The sequence below is a fragment of the Xiphophorus hellerii genome, chromosome 15 (genome assembly GCF_003331165.1).
Source record: "Xiphophorus hellerii strain 12219 chromosome 15, Xiphophorus_hellerii-4.1, whole genome shotgun sequence".
In the NCBI taxonomy this organism is placed as follows: Eukaryota; Metazoa; Chordata; class Actinopteri; order Cyprinodontiformes; family Poeciliidae; genus Xiphophorus; species Xiphophorus hellerii.
Genome location: NC_045686.1, coordinates 10,017,196 through 10,033,805, shown reverse-complemented (window position 1 = coordinate 10,033,805; position 16,610 = coordinate 10,017,196). Strand labels below are relative to the sequence as shown.

The following is a 16,610-nucleotide window of genomic DNA, read 5'->3' as shown; positions in this document are numbered from 1 at the left end:
GACACATCATGAGTAAATGAGTAGCAATTAATATGTTTCCTTAAAGGTCTTATAATATGGTGTCATACTTGGTTCGTGGCTCATAAATAGAATAAAAAAAGTCCTGATTTTGAGGGACATAGGTAAAAATTTGAAAATTGGAGGATAATAAAAAGCTATTGCAATTTTGTTTTCTCCCCTTCCGGATGCTGACTTAGGGTTTTCCATGGAGGTTATTTGTCACAGCGGAATATAACATGACTTGGTGCAAAAGGTTTACAAATTTGTATAACATGTATGTGATAAGGTGTGTGTATATAGGTATAACATTTTGTGAAGTGTTCATTTTGTGTTTCTATTTTCTCCCTACACCTAGTCTCCATCTGTTTACCACATCTTGTGTCCATGTCTACGTTTTTCTTTGAATATAATAATTTATTACGTTCTAACCAGATTCTGATCCGTGACTGAAATTTACATAAGCAATGTACAAACTGTCAAGTAAGGTGGTGGCACCATTATGCTGCAGAATTAAGAGTTTTTTTAGTCAGCAATATTTGTACACCTTACAAAGGGAATAGAAAGTACTATCTCCGAATTTTACAATTTTACAACAAATTATGGCTTTCCAACATAAATAAATAATCAAAACTGGCTTCAGAGAGGAAAGAAGTTAATGTTAAGCTTCTTGAATGACTCTGTCAAAGCTCCAGTGTAAACTATTTTTAGTCTGTCCTGTGCCTTTTTGAGGTATTAATGAGTAAGATGCAGGGTAGCCAGGAAACGAGCCAGTTTAAATGAAATGTAACATTTCGCATAATAAGATCTGTCAATCATCAAGTCAGAATTATGCCAGAGCTTTGCTGACAGCCACAAAAAGTGTGTGGTTTCTTTGAAACTTGCTAAATTACATTTTTGCATGTATCAGTGGGGATGGATGCCTATCTTTTATGTCTAATTTTGACCCTGTTCAGATTATAGAAAACTACACATTCAAATGACTGATTTTAAAGGCATTGAACTCGTATGTGTATATATACTTGGGAAACAGAAAACTAAAAAGCATAATATTATACAAATGTCTTTAGTCATTTTTTATTTCTTCACTTTGTTTTTACAAGCTCAGGATTTCTTTCAATTGTTTAAAGTTGAAAAAGTTCTCTGTATTTGTGTTCACTTATTTTCAGTCCAAAGCTAGGCCATTTTCAGAGGATTGGTGAAGTGCTGATAAAAATATCAAAAATAAGATATAAATTATTACATTAGCCACAAAATGTTGCTAACATGATTTGAAAGAGCACTTAGTGGACAAACTGGAATATAGCAGATAACCAGCTCACACATTCATAGCTTTTCTGAAGATGTCTTATTGGTAAAAGATACGGCTATTTCTCTAGCATTTTAATGTCTTCATGTTTGTAAAATCTGCAGTAAACATAGATTTAAATAAAATTACAAAAATATGAATGGCGTTATGAGCCAGCAGCATCTGAGAATCAAGTCAAACCATTTTACATGGTTAATGGAGAGTTTCCAGAAAGGAAGCCTTTTAATTAAAGGCTAGTTAAAGACTTGCCAGAGTGATATAACACTTTGAAGATGTTTGAGTTGGAATAGAAACTAAAAAAGGGTTCGCGTTTGTGAGAGGGTAGATCAGTAACTTGGCATCTGTCAAATGTCAAACCAGAAGCCTTTCACAGGTGGTCTGAGTTAATATCTTTAAAACGCTTCTATAGCAATCTCTAGTTGTTTACCCATGTTCTTCAGAAACATGACCGAGAAGAATGTGAGTTTCCACCAAAACTGCACACCAATTCAATACTATCCAATGCTTCTGTTTCATCCTGTCCATTGCTACCAGCCTTCCCCTTTTTGGCCTGACCGGGTGCTGCTTTTACACATTAGGATTAGCGCCTTGAATTGCCTGTGTGGACAAGAACCACCTGGCAGACGCGGGCGTCCTGTGTGAGTCAGAGCACTCTGGTCATTAACACACAGCAGGTAGCATACACTGGCAAAGGATCAAGTCTGAGGGGTAAGGGTATTCTTAATGTCTAAACACACATCCACACCCCCCCCCCCCCCTCCCCCCCCACACACACAGCACTTCTCCTGCAGTGACTTGCACTGATCGTATAAATGCTCCCCAGAGAGTGAGACTGAGATGACTGCTGCCAATCTTTTAAGCATATTTTATTAGCTGCACAGAGAGTGGTTCATTGTATATTGACAGTAGTAAAAAAAAAAACATGGACATTTAATCACGAAGGCAATCAAACTGAAACTAGATTTTTTTAATGCAGTTAATCCCTTTTCCTTATTGGTAACAATAGAAAAAAGGAAAATATAAACGTATGTTTTTTGCAATCATTATTAATGTAAAATCTGCAACAACAACAAAAAACGTAGAAAAGACCAGGAAGTAGGCAGAACTGTTACTGTGGTAATGTTAAATAATATCAATATCCCTTTGAAATTACAGGTATACAGTTAAAATTGCCCCAAAACAGCCTATTTCCTGTTGAGTTTAGGGCATTCCTCCAAAAAGAGTTTTTGTTCATCTTACAGTTTTACTTGTCTACCAGTTTTCATAGCTCGACTTGAAACTGGTCTGCATTTTAAAAGACACAAGGGACACTTTTTGCAACTTTTCTGCACAACCTTTGACTTTGTGCGAAGGAAGGAAGAAAGAAAGAAAGGATGGTTGGATGGACGGCACTATCAATAGTTTTAAGAATTAATTTTCAAAGTCAGAAAAGCATTGTATTAACAAAAAAAGTTACAGGATTAAAAAAAACCTATATTTGGTACAAGGATTGCCCTAGCCAGGCTGCAGCAGGCACTTTCTGTTCAGGTCTCCACTAAAACAGCCTGTCACAGCAAAAAGATTCTTTTCACAGCTATTTTGGACACACTTCGTCCCTGTGGTGGCCTCTTTTGTCTGGCAGGAGTCTCTTGTCACCTTTGTCACCTTTCCAAGCAAGAACTGTTGGATTTTGGGTTTGATTTCACAGCCCAGAGTGGTTACCGGTACTTTATTGAAAAAATAACACATCTACAAAGGTATTTATAGCATTGAGGTTTAGAGTATTTTTAACATAAAACTACCTCGACACAGCAATTAATTTACAGTTATTAAAACAGTTATTAAAAAAGTGGGTTTTTTTCCTAATTTAAGTAAAGATAATTAACTAGGAAATAGTGCATGAAAAAAAAGATGTAAACATGGGCACTTAGTATGTAAATTAGTGAAATTAGGTATAATTAGGCATAACTCAGATTGCTTAGTGCTTTACAGATAACTCTTGGTGTGGAATGAGCATTAACCATTACTAGTGTGATTCATGTGCAAAGAATTGCATTTGTAATTTTAAAATACATGCAGAGGCGTTGGATTTCATTTAGGGGTAACAGAAAATGGGCCTGAATTAATGAATGAGTACTCATCACAATTTTCATATTTTCACCTGTAAAAAGTATTTAAATCATAAAAACATGTTATCTTTTCCATTTCTCTTTTCAGTGGTGCAGTAGTAATACAGACTCCTGCCTATTGGTGGACTCTAAATTATTCCACGAAAATCATCTATTCACATTTGTTTTTATAGACCATATCAAAAATATTTGATGGAAAGTGCAGCAACCCAGTACTGGCATTTTTTCCTTGGCACCGATTTACTGAACCCCCAAGAGAATAGACAAGAATGAGTGTAAATATTAGCTTCTGCGGTAGTGCTAAGATGGTTTCCATAGTGCGTATTAATGCATATGAAGGTATTTTGTGTGTGAAGTATTAAAACATACGTATAAGCATTTTTAGAGCAGATGTCACAAATTCTTGGATTTTAACTATTCATAGGCATTTGTGGTCCCTCAACCACTCAAATACTCAGGATCAACTGAACTTTGTCTTTGTCTATCATATGAAATCCTATTTAAATTCCCTGAAGTTTGTAGTTGAGGTGTAAAAGGTAAAAAAAAAAAGTTTAATGCATATTAATACTTGATAAGGGGATCTGAAACTGAGTAAAAGCAGAAGATTACAATATGTAACATTTAGAACTGACGATTAATTTCTAGAGTAATTAGATTGTTTCTTTTTATATTCAGTTTCTTATTTCTCTGGCTCCATCTTACTAAATTCTTTCTTTTACTGACTGATTAACCTACGTATCTGATGCTCACACACACACATACACACATCAATTTCTTAATTTATCCTCTGTAATTCACTCCACTCATTCCACATTTGCTACTGTAGAGCTTCAGGATTAGCCACCAGTGGAAATAACACAAGCAGGCTGTGCAACACACACTGACAAACACTATCATGCTGTGTATTCACAACACAATCACTTAACACTACAACAATTGCACACCAACATCAGTCAATGACTCCCAAAGTATCGGTACACCCGTTAACACACTGTTAATCCACGCCTACACACACAGGCACACCCAGGCCCAGATCCATCTTATGAAGAAGCACTGTTTGGAGGAATGTACAGCAGAAAAGAAAGGGGGTGGGAGGAGGGTAGGGGGCAGCTACACCTCCTCAGTATCTCCATGGAAACAAGCTGGAGAGCAGCATATCCCGCTCAGCGTACTGTCAGAGACTAAAGGATGAATCCAGTCCTCATTAGGGAAGCCAAATCACACCACACACACACACACACAAGACGACTGATTCTATTATTAATTGCGACACCATTTTCAGTCCCAAAGCATGCACACAAACACACCTGTAAGAGGGATTTCCTGAAGTTTAAAGGGCAATGAAATCCAGATGACATATTGGACATCTACTATGAATTCTTTCATCCTGCTGTTCAGTTTGTACTGTACGATTCTTATCTCATCAGTGTTTGATTTACCTTTGTGTACTTTCGACACAAACAGAACCGGACTTGCAAAGGGATACATTTTGGATCAGATTCAGACAGAAAAGAAGGGGGTTCTGTTCCAGTAAACTGTAAAATGTTCTCTCAACATTGTTTCAACAGTCAAAACCCTGAGTGCAGGTAAAATGGCATCCATGCTTGGTCTTGATAAGATGCATTGCTGAGAATGAATAAAAACCAAGTTTGAGCCACAGAACTGCAATGAGTTTTATTTTTTGCATTTAAGGTGGTGTGAACAATTTGGGCTAGGACTAATCTCTGGGTGGCCCCACATTATGGTCAACATTTGTTATTTTGTAATAGATAGTATTTTTTGCTACTGTAAAAATGTGCAAAGAGAGGATGGGTTCCCTCATGTTCCTGTACGGTAGTGTTTCTCTCTGATGCCCATATCTAGCTCACTCCTCTAAACGCACTCTTTGTTCACTCTTGTACTCACTCATACACCCCCACACAGCTTCACTTGCTACCAAAAATGGTGCTATACTCGGAAGGATTGAAACGGAGCAGGAATTCTGGTTATTTCCATCCAGGTTCTTACTGTTTGCCCACAAGACAAAAATCGGATATCAGATTTGGAATGGTGATGAAAGAGCAGAGATTATATTAATAATAATCATTTTAGAGGGAAAAAGGTACATACAGCTGCAAATTCATATAAAAATATTAATTAGAACAAGCGGGGAAAACACAGAAAAGAAAATTATAAACGTTTATAATTTATAAACGTTTATAAACTACAATTACCAAAACAAGTAATAATAATGTGTTACCTTCAAAACCATAGCAAGATGTTTAGTAAAGTTTATAATACTTTGTGGAATATATAATGCGAAATATGCAGATTTATATGAAAGCAGTTATACTGGTAACTTCACTAAATTTAGCTAGACTTTATTCTTTTTTTTTTCTCTCATATTTGCAGGGATATTGGTTAATTTGCTTGCTTAAAAAAACAGGTTGATCACCTTTTACATTTAATTTTAAATGTGTAAATACTGCAAAAACCATGATAAATTTACTTTAGGTTTTCAAACTGAGTCTGTCATACCAATTCATGCTTACTTCTGCCAGTCTTTTTGTCCTTTTTCTTTATTTTAATGTAGAAAATGTTAACATTTTCAAATCAAGATGGTGGTAAATGGATTACTGAGGCAAAGCTTATGAGAAGCACTGCTCCAAGGTATTTTCTTTTTGCGCTTCTCTAATTATAAGTTGCTAAGTTGAGAAGCTCTGTGTGTCTCTTAAAGCTTTGTGATCTGATCTGATGTGATGCAAGCTGAAAGTTGATAAACTGAGATGCTGCAAAAATAATTAATAGGTGGCACAGCCATGATGGAAGACAACTGACAAGACAGAGAAATGATGTGAAACTACAACACTCTGGTCTACAAATTGGTGGGAAAAAACCCCCCACAAACACACACACACGATCCTTCATGAAGAGGAAAGTTAATTGTGGAATCCCAGGGAGGTGTTGCTACTTGACACGTCTGTCATCATTGCTGTCTCATGTTGCAGCTTCAGAAAATTTCATCTACTTAGTCTTTTTTTAATGCAATCACGTAAAAGAAGATGAAAAGAAAAGAAAACTAACTATCCATGCTCAATTTAACTGATTTATGCTTGCGGATTGGAATTAATGCCATCTGCAGATACTTCAGATTGCATTCAGTTAAATCCAGCTTGGACCAAGATGCAAAGAGGAAATTGCACAAACTAGAAAACATCAGCTTTACTCAACAGATCATAAAGAAGAACTGGGCCCGGATATCCCAGTTTTACTTTCAATGTATCTGCAGATCGGGATGCACCCAGAGGAGTGAGACAACATAAAAGCCAAGTTTAAAATAAATGTGTGGTCACCAGTATTCTACAGCTTAGCAGAATTACATAATTGCATTTTTATGAATTGTCCTGCTCTGCACAAGGTAATGAATCAGCCTGTTAGATAACAGGAAGTTAATTCTTTCTTCCTGACCTCCAAACCTCAGCAGAAAAGCAAAGATTCAATTAACAGTCAGAGGCAGCGCGGCTTAATCCTAAAACAAATCATACGCCATAAGTAGACAAACGGGGAACAGAACCAGATTAGCCATTTCATAAACACCTCTTTGCTAATTCATGAAGAAAGGATTTAAACAGCAACAATGACATTTGCAAACTTTTGGGACTGTTTATAAGGTCAAATTCTGATTTAGCTATTTTCAAAAAAAATAGCAAATTATGGGTTATTTTAAATAGTCAGAATCTAACTTTTAAGCTTAGTGACCAAAACAGACAGTTAAAAGATGCAAAATGTTATGAATTACAATATGTAATTCTACCTCCCAAAAGCAGCATTTTAATGAAGTGCGGTGGACAAAGAAAGTGTTCAGATAAAATGTGTTACTGGAGAAAGAGAAAGCAAAGAAGTAATTCTTCTATGAACAAGCTACAGGGTAGTTTAGCTGAGAAAATGGCTTGTGTTGGTGACTGCTTTATGTATGAGTAGATCACAAAAGTTATGATCTAAAAAGTGCAAAGTAACATCTGGAAATGAAAGGGACTCTTTGGAGACAAACGGCAAAAATATGTTTAAACCTTAGTGCCATTGTTTGGAGACAAAACTACAAAGATTGCAAAGATTTAGTCAGCCTAGAGACAAAAGACCTGCTTCCACGGGGAGGGAACGCACAAGAAATTAGTCATTGGCTGGTTTAAGCAGCTATGGTTTCTGAAATGCATAAACTTTCCATCATACTTCCTTGTAATTAGGTGTCAGAAAAAGTGCTGAACGATATCTCTGCCTGTATGGAGAACAGAGTAAAAAAGCAAACTTCTACCACAACTGTTGAGTCAGTGAAGGGAAACGGTTTTCCCTCAATTATACAAGAAATGCATTGCTTTGGAAATATTTTCAGTTCCAAAGACCAGGAAACTTACTAGCGGGGAATATTTTAAGCAGTGTCTACATGAGCAGCCAGGCTAATTAACTAGCTCACATCAGCTAGTTATAGAAAAAGCAGATCAATAAAATTTATGATATTCTGTGCAGTAAGCACTTAAAAATAACTACTTCTGCTATTACTACATTTGTAGCTGTTTTTTTTTTTCTTTAAGTCTAGGCATCAAAATTCAGAAAGTGATTAAATGCCATCTACATTAAAAATATAACCACATTTTTCAATATGTTATTTTAATAACAGTAGGAATAATTCATGCTTTGTTTCGACAAAAAAAGTAAGATCATCTTAACAGTTTTGTTTTGAATTATCTTAGTAGTGTGATACCATGAAATTCAAACAGAACCATACATGACAAATGACCATGCATGCAATATTAATTAAAAACAAAAAATGAGAAAGAAAACACATGCAGACTAACTAAAACTATTCAGAATAACTGACATTTTTATCTACTAATAAAAACTAGACAAAAAAATAAAAAGGAGAGGAAATCTCATCGCATGGTTGTTTGTCCTGTCTGTCTCTGTGTTGCCCTGCGACAGACTGGCGACCTGTCCAGGATGTAGCCCGCCTCTCACCCGAAATGTTCCCTGGAATCAGGCACCAGCACCCCTCCCAACCACAAGGGTGTACAAGAGACAAGGGTGTACAGAAAATAGATGGATGGAAGGAAATCTCATCTGTTTTTGTTTTTGTCGTGCGGAAAGGCGCAATAGGTGATGTGTAGCATGTGCGCTTTTTGCATAAATCCTGTTTAAGGTTTTTTATATTCGAGTCTAATGAAAAGTCTAATTGAATAAAGTGGGTTCAAATGAAGGGCTGCACAGTGGAGCAGTTAGGTGAACTGTTGCCTTGGAGCAAAAAGGTCCTGGGTTTTAATTCCAATTTGGGGTCTTTCTGCACGGAGTTTGAATGTTCTCGCTGTGCATGCATAGGTTTGGGTTGTCTGCAGGGTATAGACTATGGATGGATAGTTTCAAATAGAACACATTCATTTGTTTCTGCATCTTGCAAAGTGAAACGTTAATTCAGTTTCAAATAGCTTTTTTTTATGAAAGCTGATAACCTCAACAAGGTATCTTTATATAGCTTTATATTTCAGTTGACTAACATGCAAGACAATTTAGTTAACACAAGGTAGAATGACCACTGCTGACCAAGCTTTGACTAAAACCAAATGAAAATGTGGTGTGAAAATGGAGGCTCCATGCATGCACTCAGACCTAAGGGTATTTTACTGTCTCCAGATAACCTAAAATGCATGTTTTAGACTGTGGGAGGAAGCTGAAGTACCCTGAGAAAACCCACACATGCCCAGTTTGAGCATGAAACAATCGCACTAATGTGTCTTTCATTTTCAGAAAAATATGTTTCATTATTTTCTGTATTTTCCATCAATTTTTCCTCGTGTAGTAAAGATTTGGAGAGAATTAAGCTGAATAAGGCATGTCCATATTTTTCGGCTTTTACACAACCTGCAAATTACATCTCATCATGCGATATTTAAGACCCACTGAAGAACTGATCATATTAAGTGACTTTTATGATTGAAAAGAACGTCAGGGAAGACTATTCTTCCATGGGCAATTTCTAATTATTAAGCCCTCCTTTGGAAAAACCCAAGCTAAATTTAAATCGTTTTCGTTGGTATTTCATTTTCTGCCATCATACATCCAGGAAACCTGCATAAGGGCAGGCAGATTTCCATGTTTCCAGATTTCCATGCAGCAGTATAAAAGGTTAAACTCTTAGATGTATACTTTGTTAGAAATCTATTTCATATCAACAGTAAAACAATCCATCTTAAGCTGCTGTTACTTCTTTGTTTTGAAATATATGATGGTGAATCTAAAATTATTACTCTGAACATGAGCTAGTAGAGCCTGTTGTATGAAACATCAAACCCATTTATGGATATAAAGTAGGCGTGTAATTTATGATGCACCTCTTTCCTGTTTGTTGTGTGTTTATTAAGACGAAGGCCGTAAAATGTACAGAATCCACCAATGCAATTTTTGTTGAATACCATTGTGGGCTAAATAACTACAACCTGAATTAACTTGAAGATAGGGCCACGTCCCCTGTTTACTATTTTAAAAAATGTAAATAGGATTTTTTTTAAATAGTGTCTGCTTTATGCAGACAGAGCGTCTGCATAAAGCAGCATGACATAATTGGTTACTGCTGCAACATTCGCATAGCGCTTTTACAGGAGTGGAGCACATTTGAGATATGCTGAATTGTGGCATCTCTAAATGGGAATGATCATGTTATGGAATGTCCAACCTAGCTTGAGATCCTTCATAAGATATGTGAAGAACGATTTAAAGCTTGGAATCTTCATAGAAAGACCATAGAAATGCAAGACAGATATGTAATGATGTGATGGAGGAGCTAGATTGTTTAACCAGCTTAATTGGGCTTGGTTAGCTTGTTTTTTAATACAAATTTTGCACTGTAGTATGCCAATGTTGCAATCAGAAAAAAGTAACTTTTTCTGTATTTGACATCCAAACATGGGAAACTAATTTTAAATCTGACCAAATACTAATAAAGTCAAAAGAAATCTGAAGTTAAACAGGTGCATTCCCATCATCCATCTGTCCATTTACTTGCTATACCTGCTCAGGGTTGTGAGGATGGAGGATGGGGACCTCCAGCAGTCAATGAACAAAAGGTGGGAGACACCTTGGACAGATCAGGTGTCAAAATATTCTTTTCACAATCACATCTGTAAGTAGAAATCAGTCAATCATATCAATGAAAGGAAAAAAAAACTCTATTCCCGTGGTAATGCGGGCTGTACCCTCACAGGGCTGCCAACTGAGCTTCCCTCTCTCATTCCAGCTAAGTGAAGCATTTCAGAACAGTGGCGTATCTGCTGGAGAATCAAAGACAGAAAAAGCCACCGGGGAGCCACGAAGAGCTGCGACTCTGCTCCTTTGAGATCCTCCCCTGCATCCCAATGCCTCGCATGACAAACGACCAGGCAGACACCTTGCTGCACAGGAAGAGCAAGCCCGATTCAATCTGCACAGCTGTGTGACCACGTCTCTGCGCCTACATGTAGGTTTCTAGTTTCAGCCAGGGATAGTGTGTTGAACCGTGAACGCAAGTTCTTCGTTCTCTGCTCAACCTGAGCAATTTGAGTCATTTCGTCCAAACAAACATCAGTAATGCAAGATGTGGAAATCGCTGCAGCACTGGCTAGTCTTTATGTCTAATTATGTCATTATAAGGAGTGCCTGTTTGGAGGATGAAGGTAAGAAACCCCTCATTAGAGTCACTTACAGGTTGAGAGTACGTACAGTCAGACCCTGTGTGTGATTGAAATGCTTGCAGTTTTTGCCCGGTAGGTTTCTGCAAATCAAAGAGCGTTGGAATAAGTTGTTCTGCACCCTCCCATCACCCTGCTTTTCCTATCTCTTCCCACTTTGAATCTTAAATTTCTCAGCCTTAGAACTGCATGCATGAACAAAATTTGACCGGCTTTTCTTTTTTTTTTTTTCCTTCCTTCATTGAGCCAAACTGAATTCATAAAAACGATTACATAACAACAAAAGACACAGTGTCCGGTAATTTGAAGGCAACCATTCCGTCGACTTGTATGGCACATAAGAAGATCAATGGGAAGCTTTCTGGCCACTCTGTCAAGATGAAAAAAAAAATCAGTTTTTTCGATCTCCAAGCCTGGATGAAATCCTCTCATTCTGCTTGATTCTATTTCACACGCCTACATTCACAAACACACAAGACTTGCAAATCCCTCCGAGCGATGGGGGGAGAAAAAAGCTGCTTTCCCCCCTAAAAGTAGAGACAAATCTATGTGCCTCTGACAGCTTTCTGTGATTCCCATCGATCGCAAGGAATACCGGTTACCTAATCTGCTATGGCAACTTGTCTTCTACCTGTTAAATTCAAATGCATGCAAGACTGAAACAGATGTACATCTTCTTTTAGAAAGAGAAACCAGAGAAAAGAAGTGTTTGAGTGTTTCCCTGGATCAATCTGAGTCTTCCTACCTTGCAGCAGCTCTATGTTCCAGAGACATTGGAGCACATATGCAGCGCGTCTTCACACGATGTCAGGGAAGCGGCTGATAGTCATGCAGAGGTGTGTCTCATTTGAGAACAGCAGGGGAAAGCAGGATTCTTCCTCTGTGTTTTTTTTTCCTGTTCCTTTCTTATCTTTTCCAAAGCCCACAGAAAAAATGAGCGCTGACATAGGAGGAGGAAGAGGAAGTGGAGGAAAAGGTGGAGGAGGAAGAGGTGGAGGTAAAGAAGGAGAAGGAGGAAGAAGAGGAGAGGGAAGGCTGAGGAGGGAGCAGTCTGCTGGGCTGCTGTGGATCACCTGGAGCAGTGTCGGGCTCTGCATTTACTCCTCCACTGCAGCAGTGCGAGGCAGCGGCGCGAGTTGCATGTTGCTCCCACGGATCATCACAAAGCCAGGACGTGGACTTTCCCATCTGCTGGATTCGGACGTTCTGCAGCTCAGCAGCTCCACGCACTCTCATCCCAATCAGCATGCACACTCATGCTTCCTCCTTGCATCTGCGTTTCTCAATTTTCATGCGCTTGCTTTACAATCTCCTCCTCACAGAGGCTGCGGTAGCACCGAAATGCTCATAATTCAGCTCCGTTTCCAAGCTTTTGCATATGTTCATGTATGTTCCTCTTTTAATTATGACATGACAGCTCCCCAAATCTAACCCACTCACTGCAATGACATCATTTTCTGGGAAGGAAAAAAAAAGAAGTCATTTTTCACGTGCTCTTGTAAGCACCCAGCTTGCATCAGAGATCTGGCGTGTTTTGTGTTCCACCTCCAGGTGTTTAAATGGCACACAGTCCATTGAGAAAATTAATCACGACCAACAAGAAAGCCAAAATCAGTGGTTCCCTTTCAGTGCGGCACTTCTAAACTCAACGCAACAGCGGGCATTTAAAAGTCTGGGAATTTATTTTATCCAAACTAGAACCGCACATTTCACCCATCAAGCAGAACACTTGATCTCAAAGTTTAAATGCCCTCAGATTCCCCTCACGTCCTTTCTCCTTCAACATCCTCTTCATTCTGCAGTGAAAGCAGAGCTTCAAAGGTTGAGAGACAATCTGAGAGGAATTAATACAGATTGGGAAAGGATCCTATTGATTTTAGAATCTAATGTAAGCGGCATTTGTATTCTGAGCAGCTCAAGTTCAGTGGGAGAATACTTTTCTGCTTAAGATGAAAATGATCTGTGAGCAACAGATGATACAGATATAAACGATTAGCAGAGCAGATAGATGAAGGTTTGAGTGTCCAAGGTCTCTGGGAGCTGTGATAGTGGTTTTCTTTACTTTGCTTCCTTAAACTGACAGTAAATGAATGGCTACATCTTTTTTGGTATCTGTTGTGAAAACATTGAATTTATTGTATGTTTTTATAATTTAAAATAAATAGTTAAACAATTTCAAGCTTGTTAAAATTTGTTGGTATGCAGACATAGACATTTTAAGCATATTCTATACATTTTCAATAGGATTGATTTTATCCCAATCTGCCTTTTCACCATCAGATGAATGGTAACCGGCTGGAGTGGTATAAAGAAACCAAAACCCACCAAAGCTGAAGCTAAATATAAACTATAAATTGACTGAATTTAACATTTAACTGGTTTCATCCAGTTAAATGTGAAAGAGCTACTGGTTTTAAAGTGAACAACAACTTGAACTTGATTGAGATTTGTAGCACCACACACAGACAATCCAAATGTCTTCTGGTGATATTTTTACAAAAAATGTAGCTGTTCATCATGAAAAGAATTAGAGGAATCAATGTGAGGTTTTTCAACCTAAAAGCAAAGTACCAACAGTCAAGTGCTGTGGTGGCAGTATCATACTGTTGATCTGTTTCACTTCAGACGTTACTGGTGCATTGGATGGCACGATGAATGACAAACTCCATGCAGAAAGACCCCAAAATAGGATTCAAACCCAGACCCTTCCTGTCTTGCTGTAAAGCAACAGCGCTAGCAACCAAGCCACTCTGCAGCCCATAAACAATCATTTCTAATTAAATAAATCAATGCAGTCAGAAAGAATGGTCAAATATTCAGTCAGCAATAAGCTAGAAACTTCAAACTTCTTTGTCGAATTTTTTGTCTTTTAAAATCAAAGTTGTGTTCATTATCAATCCACCAATTCCTCAGAACATAAAAGATAACGTATCTATAGAAATATATGGAACAATTAAATAATTCCTTTCAAACCTGGGTCTTATTCATTTGCATAAAGACCTAAAGACTATTCTTTAGTACCCCAGCTGAATAGTTGGGGTGCTAAAAGTATTGAGCAGAAAAAAGTAAACCTCTAAAGCAATTCACAGCCTGTTGTAAAACTGGTCAGGTTTGCAGAATCACTAGAAAGATCAAGGCATGTGAGTTATGAAACAGTCCCATCTAGTGGCGCTATCCTGTTTTATTTTTTTAAAACCCTTCCCAAACTGAGATTTCAATTTCTTAAGATCCTCATCTATGAACTGTAAACTCCATCTCTAACAAAAAATAACAAAACAAGAAATTCAGGAAGTCGAATGCAATTTGTGGTTTATATTCCTTAAAACTATCTGCTTCACATAGTTGTTAACATTCTTCTCCAACCTTGAGAAAATGATGACTAAGATGTGATCAAGAGCAGCTTCTGCGTGTGGCTGATGAAGCCGATTAAACTCTTAGCGATTCTTTACGTTGTGCACATCAAATAAGAAATGACGTTCCACTATCTATTCTCCCTTCAGCAAAAGCTTTCCTGCTGACAGAGACTGTAAAGACACAGTGGGACACTACACATGATTAACTCCCAGATAATCTCTGTGGGTAGGTGGGCTGAATCTCCCCTGTCAGCTCATTTGTAAAACAAAAAAGGACATTTACACAACATGATTATCACACATGACTATTAGTCCAAGTCCAACAAATGCTGTTAGACCTGACATCCAAGTGTAAGGAGGACATTTTAATAATGAACAGCAAAAACAATGACATTTAGATACATGCAAAATCAACATGATGATTAAACAGAAGAAAAAAAAGACAGCTACTACCTTAGTAAAACAAGCCAAATCTGATCTTTTTTTGATTATTGGATAGTCATTGATCAATGTAATCTTTCAAAGTGCTCTCGACCAACATTTCTTCAGTCTTTCTGAAGGACCTTGAAAGCCTTTTCTGTCTAGATCTTGTATCTTACTGTGGCTCCATTGTTGCAATATCAGTGCAATATGTACAATGGTCAATTGCAAAATGTATTTGCCCAGTTACACGAATCGTAACCTGGGATACAATTTTGTGTTTGTAGAGTCAGTTAAATAAAGGAGGCTAATTATATATGAGTGACACAACTTCATTTACCGATTTCATTTTCATAAATGATTTTTAGTCAGACTTAAGTGGTTTGATGAACAAGAGTAGTTTTAGAAAGAATAGAAAGACATTGCATTTAAATTGCTATGAATGTCTTAAAAATTGCTACATTTTTTCAGAAAACTTGAAAAACTAATAATAACACTTCATGGCCCAAGAAATCATCTAAGAATAATCAAATGATTAGAATTTAAACATAGCAAATCTTTTTTCGAACCAGTAAACATATCCTGGTCCAACCACAACTCTTCACAGTTGTTACCGTGAAAAAAGAAGACTCAAAATGTGGCTATTTTCAACATCAGTGATTTATTTTTAGTTAGAGCATGCAGAATATGTTGAAGAAATTAGAAATGAAGGACATTTCTAATTTGTGTAAATTCAATAAAAGCATCCAGACCAGGGATTCAGACTGCTTTAACATAAAGTTGGATTTTGGCTGGTTATTTCATTTCTACACCATCTACTATTTTTCAGTTTTGGCTGTTACATACACAATTTAAAAATGTTAGTAACTTTTTGGAAATCTCAGACTTATCCTAGATTGTTTTAGAATAAACACAAAGACTACAATTTTAGTGAAGCTCATCTTAATATTTGTTTCAATTGCTAACATAAAATGTGAACTCCATGATAACTATGTCTTTTAAAAGCAGCAATACCTTGTTTAACAGCAACTGCTTTCTGACACCAAAAGTGTGAGGTTGCCTCAGCTTCTATACATAAATGATTAATTACCATTCAGAGCAGGAAGACTAGAAAGAAATACGTTGAACACTGATTAATTGTATTTTCTTAAAGAGAAATGAGAAATGAACACAGGCAGGTCAGAGCTTTGCAAAAAATAAGACTGAAAATCTGCCACAAGTCTTGGATCATTACATCTCTAATTAAAAGAACTTGGCTCCACGAGGAAAACATAGAGAAATGTTACTGAGATTACTATGACTATGCCTTCATTCCTTACCGCGTCCTTCATTTGTGTGCCATGTAGAGGAAACATAATTTCAAGGCGAATTAATAAATTAGATCCATATTTGGTGATTTCATCTTGGCCTTTGGCTTCAAAAGCATCAAGGGGGCAGTGACTCTATCTGAGCTCAGTGTTTCCATGAAGCAACATTTGATCAACATCAATACCCCAAAAAATGCCAGGAGAAAGCCAGCAGCCCCCTGTAGTTGTTTTTTACTCCGATGTTTCTCTGGGCTCTGACCTCTGCTGAGAGAAGGAGTCATGCAGAGTGTAACTAATTAATGACTAGCAACATTTTTCTGCTTTACACACCACAACTTCACCACCATCTCACATTTGCTAACTTTCTTTAATCACTGTGAGAGTCTTAGTATGAAGCTGGCTTTGGTGGAGTGTAACAGAGAAGT

General features: G+C 37.4%; 1 protein-coding gene across 6 annotated transcripts in view; it reads right to left on the bottom strand.

The window, feature by feature from the left end:
• Positions 1 to 16,610, bottom strand: part of dlgap2b (discs, large (Drosophila) homolog-associated protein 2b) — a 105,359-nt gene that overhangs the window by 85,849 nt on the left and 2,900 nt on the right. Inside the window, exon 1 of one of the 6 annotated variants that reach the window (XM_032585011.1) lies at positions 11,851 to 13,191. The exons of the other annotated variants lie outside the window; for them this stretch is intronic. The gene's annotated coding sequence lies outside the window, so the exon portion shown is untranslated. Of the gene's footprint in view, positions 1 to 11,850; positions 13,192 to 16,610 lie in introns of those variants that run through there. 6 annotated transcript variants of the gene reach the window in all.